Source organism: Lolium rigidum, chromosome 2 (assembly GCF_022539505.1).
Source record: "Lolium rigidum isolate FL_2022 chromosome 2, APGP_CSIRO_Lrig_0.1, whole genome shotgun sequence".
Classification (NCBI taxonomy): domain Eukaryota; kingdom Viridiplantae; phylum Streptophyta; class Magnoliopsida; order Poales; family Poaceae; genus Lolium; species Lolium rigidum.
In genome coordinates, this window is record NC_061509.1 from 204,222,976 (window position 1) to 204,230,116 (window position 7,141).

Here is a 7,141-nt window from a genome sequence, read left to right on the forward strand (position 1 = left end):
GGCGCGCCCCCCTTCCTGGCCGCGCCGCCCTAGGGTGTGGGGCCACCTTGGTCCCTCTCCGTCTCTCCTTCGGTGTTCTGGAACCCTCCGAGGAAAATAGGAAGTTCGGCTTTTGTTTCGTCCAATTCCGAGAATATTTCCTGTGTAGGATTTCTGAAACCAAAAACAGCAGAAAACAGGAACTGGCGCTTCGGCATCTTGTTAATAGGTTAGTGCCAGAAAATGCATCAAAATGATGTAAAGTGTATATAAAACATGTGAGTATTGTCATATAACTAGCATGGAACATAAGAAATTATAGATACGTTTGAGACGTATCAAGCATCCCCAAGCTTAGTTCCTACTCGCCCTCGAGTAGGTAAACGATAACAAGGATAATTTCTGAAGTGACATGCTACTATCATAATCTTGATCAACACTATTGTAAAGCATATGAAGTGAATGAAGTGATTCGAAGCAATGGTAAAGATAATGACTAAACAACTGAATCATATAGCAAAGACTTTTCATGAATTCAAGACAAGCATCAATAAGTCTTGCATAAGAGTTAACTCATCAAGCAATAGATTTTTAATAGATGGTTTTGAAGCAACACAAAGGATGATTAAGTTTCAGCAATTCATTTCAACTTGTAACATGTATATCTCATGGATAGTTGTCAACATAAAGCAATATAACAAGTGCAATAGGTAAACATGTAAGAATCAATGCACACAGTTGACACAAATGTTTGCTTCTAAGATAGAAAGAAGTAGGTAAACTGACTCAACATAAAGTAAAAGAAAGGCCCTTCGCAGAGGGAAGCATGGATTATTCATGTGCTAGAGCTTTTTATTTTGAAAACATGGAAACAATTTTGTCAACGGTAGTAATAATTCATATGTGTTATGCATAAAACCTCTTATAAGTTGCAAGCCTCATGCATCGAATACCAATAGTGCTCGCACCTTGTCCTAATTAGCTCGGATTTCCATGGATTCTCATTGCATTACATATGTTTCAACCAAGTGTCACAAAGGGGTACCTCTATGCCGCTCGTACAAAGGTCCAAGGAGATAGATCGCATTTGATTTCTCGGCTTTGATAGATCTCAACTTGAGGACATCCATACCGGGACAACATAGAAAACAGATAATGGACTCCTCTTTAATGATTAAGCATTCAACAACAGATAATATTCTCATAAGAGATTGAGGTTTAATGTCCAAACTGAAACTTCCACCATGATACATGGCTTTGGTTGGCGGCCCAATGTTATTCTCTAACAATATGCATACTCAAACCATTTAATCATGATAAATCACCCTTACTTCAGACAAGACGAACATGCATAGTGATACGTCTCAAACGTATCTATAATTTCTTATGTTCCATGCTACTTTATTGATGATACCTACATGTTTTATACACATTATATGTCATTATTATGCGTTTTCCGGAACTAACCTATTGACGAGATGCCGAAGGGACAGTTGCTCGTTTCTGCTGTTTTTGGTTTCGAAATCCTAGTAAGGAAATATTCTCGGAATCGGACGAAATCAACGCCCAAGCATCTTAGGATTGCATGAAGCTTCCGGAACACCCGAGAGCTGCCGGAGGGGGGCCACAGGCCCACCAAACGATAGGCCGGCGCGGCCAAGGGGGGCCGCGCCCCCGTTGTGTCGTCGCCTCGTTGACCTTCCGATGCCGCCTCTTCGCCTATATAAAGGTCCCCGACCTAAAACACGATACGAAAAAGCCACGGTACGAGAAACCTTCCGCAGCCGCCGCCATCGCGAAGCCAAGATCCGGGGACAGGAGTCTCTGTTCCGGCACGCCGCCGGGACGGGGAAGTGCCCCCGGAAGGCTCCTCCATCGACACCACCGCCATCTTCATCACCGCTGCTGTCTCCCATGAGGAGGGAGTAGTTCTCCCTCGAGGCTAAGGGCTGTACCGGTAGCTATGTGGTTAATCTCTCTCCCTATGTACTTCAATACAATAATCTCATGAACTGCCTTACATGATTGAGATTCATATGATGATGCTTGTAATCTAGATGTCATTATGCTAGTCAAGTGGATTTTACTTATGTGATCTCCGGAGACTCCTTGTCCCACGTGTGTAAAGGTGACAAGTGTGTGCACCGTGTGGGTCTCTTAGGCTATATTTCACGTAATACTTATTCACCGTTATGAATAGCATAGTGAAGTGCTTATTTATATCCCTTTATGATTGCAATGTGTTTTGTATCACTATTCATCTATGTGCTACTCTAGTGATGTTATTAAAGTAGTCTATTCCTCCCGCACGGTGTAATGGTGACAGTGTGTGCATCGTGTAGTACTTGGCGTAGGTTATGATTGTGATCTCTTGTAGATTATGAAGTTAACTATTGCTATGATAGTATTGATGTGATCTATGCCTCCTTCATAGTGTGATGGTGACAGTGTGCATGCTATGTTAGTACTTGGTTTAGTTGTGTTGATCTATCGTGCACTCTAGGGTTATTTAAACATGAATATCGAATATTGTGGAGCTTGTTAACTCCGGCATTGAGGGTTCGTGTAATCCTACACAATTAGTGGTGTTCATCATCCAACAAGAGAGTGTAGAGTATAGCATTTATCTATTTATTCTGTTATGTGATCAATGTTGAGAGTGTCCACTAGTGAAAGTATGATCCCTAGGCCTTGTTTCCAATATCGCAAACACCGCTTGTTTACTCGTTCTGCTGCATGTTTACTTCCTGCAATATTACCACCATCAACTGCACGCCAGCAAGCACTTTTCTGGCGCCGTTTCTACTGCTCATATTCATTCATACCACTTGTATTTCACTATCTCTTCGCCGAACTAGTGCACCTATACATCTGACAAGTGTATTAGGTGTGTTGGGGACACAAGAGACTTCTTGCTTTGTGATTGCAGGGTTGCTTGAGAGGGATATCTTTGACCTCTTCCTCCCCGAGTTCGATAAACCTTGGGTGATCCACTTAAGGGAAACTTGCTCGCTGTTCTACAAACCTCTGCTCTTGGAGGCCCAACACTGTCTACAAGAATAGAAGCACCCGTAGACATCAAGCACTTTTCTGGCGCCGTTGCCGGGGAGGAAAGGTAAAAGGCACTCATACTTCGGTCCCAGGTAATAAGTACTTTTCTGTTGCCGTTGTGTAAGTGCTCGAAGCTATTTCCTTTAGATCCTGCAATTGCATCTTTTTGTCTCTTGTTTTACACTAGTAAGGCTTAATGGAAGACAACAACAAAATGAGAGATCTTTATGAACTTTATCTTGAATTAGGACATGATGTGTTTGAAGAGAAAATTAAAAAACCCATGGAACTTATGCATGCTAATGGGAATGTTATTAGTATGAATGCTTTGAACACCATTGTTGCTAATGCTATGGAAGAATTTAAGCTTGGGGAGGTCGGTTTTGATGAAAATGATCTCTTTAGCCCTCCGGGTATTGAGGAGAAAGTTTATGTTGATTATGATATGCCTCCTATATTTGATGATGAGAATAATAATGATAGCTTCTTTGTTGAATTTGCTCCCACTACAACTAATAAAATTGATTATGCTTATGTGGAGAGTAATGATACTTTTATGCATGTGAATAAGAATGCTTTATGTGATACTTATATTGTTGAGTTTGTTCATGATGCTACTGAAAATTATTATGAGAGAGGAAAATATGGTTGTAGAAATTTTCATGTTACTAAAACACCTCTCTATATGCTGAAATTTTTGAAGTTACATTGGTTTTATCTTCCTATGCTTGTTACTTTGCTCTTCATGAACTTGTTTATTTACAAGATTCCTATGCATAGGAAGCATGTTAGACTTAAATGTATTTTGAATTTGCTTCTTGATGCTCTCTTTTGCTTCAACTCTTATTTCTTGCGAGTGCATCATTAAAATTGCTGAGCCCATCTTAATGGCTATAAAGAAAGAACTTCTTGGGAGATAACCCATGTATTTATTTTGCTACTGTTTTGTTTTGTCTTGGAAGTTGTTACTACTGTAGCAACCTCTCCTTATCTTATTTTATTGCATTGTTGTGCCAAGTAAAGTCTTTGATAGCAAGGTTCATACTAGATTTGGATTACTGCGCAGAAACAGATTTCTGTCTGTCACGAATTTGGGCAGGATTCTCTGTAGGTAACTCAGAAAAATCTGCCAATTTACGTGCGTGATCCACAGATATGTACGCAACTTTCATTCAATTTGGGTATTTTCATCTGAGCAAGTCTGGTGCCACTTTAAAATTCGTCTTTACGGACTGTTCTGTTTTGACAGATTCTGCCTTTTATTTCGCATTGCCTCTTTTGCTGTGTTGGATGGATTTCTTTGTTCCATTGACCTCCAGTAGCTTTGTGCAATGTCCAGAAGTGTTAAGAATGATTGTGTCACCTCTGAACATGTGAAATATTTAATTATGCACTAACCCTCTAATGAGTTTGTTTCGAGTTTGGTGTGGAGGAAGTTTTCAAGGGTCAAGAGAGGAGGATGATATACTATGATCAAGAAGAGTGAAGAGTCTAAGCTTGGGGATGCCCCGGTGGTTCATCCCTGCATATTTCAAGAAGACTCAAGCATCTAAGCTTGGGGATGCCCAAGGCATCCCCTTCTTCATCGACAACTTATCGGGTTTCTTCTCTTGAAACTATATTTTTATTCGGTCACATCTTATGTACTTTACTTGCAAGTCGTCTGTTTGTTTTTATTTTTTGTTTTGTTTGAATAAGTTCATCCTTGTGTGGGAGAGAGACACGCTCCGCTGGTTCATATGAACACATGTGTTCTTAGCTTTTAATGTTCATGGCGAAGGTTGAAACTGCTTCGTTAATTGTTATATGGTTGGAAACAGAAAATGCCGCATGTGGTAATTGGTATAATCTCTTGAATAATTTGATACTTGGCAATTGTTGTGCTCATATAGATCATGTTTAAGCTCTTGCATAATGTACCTTGTACCTATTAATGAAGAACTACATAGAGCTTGTTAAAATTTGGTTTGCATGATTGGTCTCTCTAAGTCTAGATATTTTCTGGTTGAGGTGTTTGAACAACAAGGAGACGATGTAAAGTCTTATAATGCCTACAATATGTTCATATGTGAGTCTTGCTGCACCGTTTTATACTTGAGTTTGCTTCAAACAACCTTGCTAGCCTAGCCTTGTACTGAGAGGGAATACTTCTCGTGCATCCAAATCCTTGAGCCAAAACACTATGCCATTTGTGTCCACCATACCTACCTACTACATGGTATTTCTCTGCCATTCCAAGCAAATACTTCATGTGCTACCTTTAAACAATTCAAAAGCTATTATCTCTTATTTGTGTCAATGTTTTATAGCTCATGAGGAAGTATGTGGTGTTTTATCTTTCGATCTTGTCATTTACTTCGACGAGACTTTCACAATGGACTAGTGGCTTCATCCGCTTATCCAATAATTTTGCAAAAAGAGCTGGCAATGGGGTTCCCAGCCCCAATTAATTAACTTGCATTAATAATTCTCTTCACATGTTTTGCTCCGATTCATCAGTAAGCAACTTAACTTTGCAAATAGACACTCCTTCATGGTATGTGATTGTTGGAAGGCACCCGAGGATTCGGTTAGCCATGGCTTGAGAAAGCAAAGGTTGGGAGGAGTGTCATCTAAAAAAATAAAAAATAAAAACTAAACTAAAGTACATGTGTAAACAAAAGAGAAGAGGGATGATCTACCTTGCTGGTAGAGATAACGTCCTTCATGGGAGCCGCTCTTGAAAGTTTGGTTGACGAGGTAGTTAGAGTACCCATTACCATTCATTGACAACAACAAACACCTCTCAAAACTTTACTTTTATGTTCTCTATATGATTTCAAAACTTAAAAAGCTCTAGCACATGATTTAATCCCTGCTTCCCTCTGCGAAGGGCCATTCTTTTACTTTATGTTGAGTCAGTTTACCTACTTCCTTCTGTCTTAGAAGCAAACACTTGTGTCAAATGTGTGCATTGATTCTTACATGTTTACCTATTGCACTTGTTATATTGCTTTATGTTGACAACTATCCATGAGATATACATGTTACAAGTTGAAAGCAATTGCTGAAACTTAATCATCCTCTGTGCTGCTTCAATGCCTTCTACTAAGAATTTATTGCTTATGAGTTAACTGTTATGCAAGTCTTATTGATGCTTGTCTTGAAAGTACTATTCATGAAAAGTCTTTGTTATATGATTCAGTTGTTTACTCATTGTCTTCATCATTGCCTTGAATCGCTGCATTCATCTCTTATGCTTTACAATAATGTTGATCAAGATTATGTTGGTAGCATGTCACTTAAGAAATTATCATTGTTATCGTTTACCTACTCGAGGGCGAGTAGGAACTAAGCTTGGGGATGCTTGATACGTCTCAAACGTATCTATAATTTCTTATGTTCCATGCTACTTTATTGATGATACCTACATGTTTTATACACATTATATGTCATTATTATGCGTTTTCCGGAACTAACCTATTAACGAGATGCCGAAGGGCCAGTTGTTGTTTTCTGCTGTTTTTGGTTTCAGAAATCCTAGTAAGGAAATCTTCTCGGAATCGGACGAAATCAACGCCCAGCATCTTAGGATTGCATGAAGCTTCCAGAACACCCGAGAGCTGCCAGAGGGGGCCACGGGCCCACCGAAACGGTAGGCCGGCGCGGCCAAGGGGGCCGCGCCCCCTATTGTGTCGTCGCCTCGTTGACCTTCCGACGCCGCCTCGCGCCTATATAAAGGTCCCTGACCTAAAACACGATACGAAGAAAGCCACGGTACGAGAAACCTTCCGCGAGCCGCCGCCATCGCGAAGCCAAGATGCGGGGGACAGGAGTCTCTGTTCCGGCACGCCGCCGCGGGACGGGGAAGTGCCCCGGAAGGCTCCTCCATCGACACCACCGCCATCTTCATCACCGCTGCTTGTCTCCCATGAGGAGGGAGTAGTTCTCCCTCGAGGCTAAGGGCTGTACCGGTAGCTATGTGGTTAATCTCTCTCCCTATGTACTTCAATACAATAATCTCATGAGCTGCCTTACATGATTGAGATTCATATGATGATGCTTGTAATCTAGATGTCATTATGCTAGTCAAGTGGATTTTACTTATGTGATCTCCGGAGACTCCTTGTCC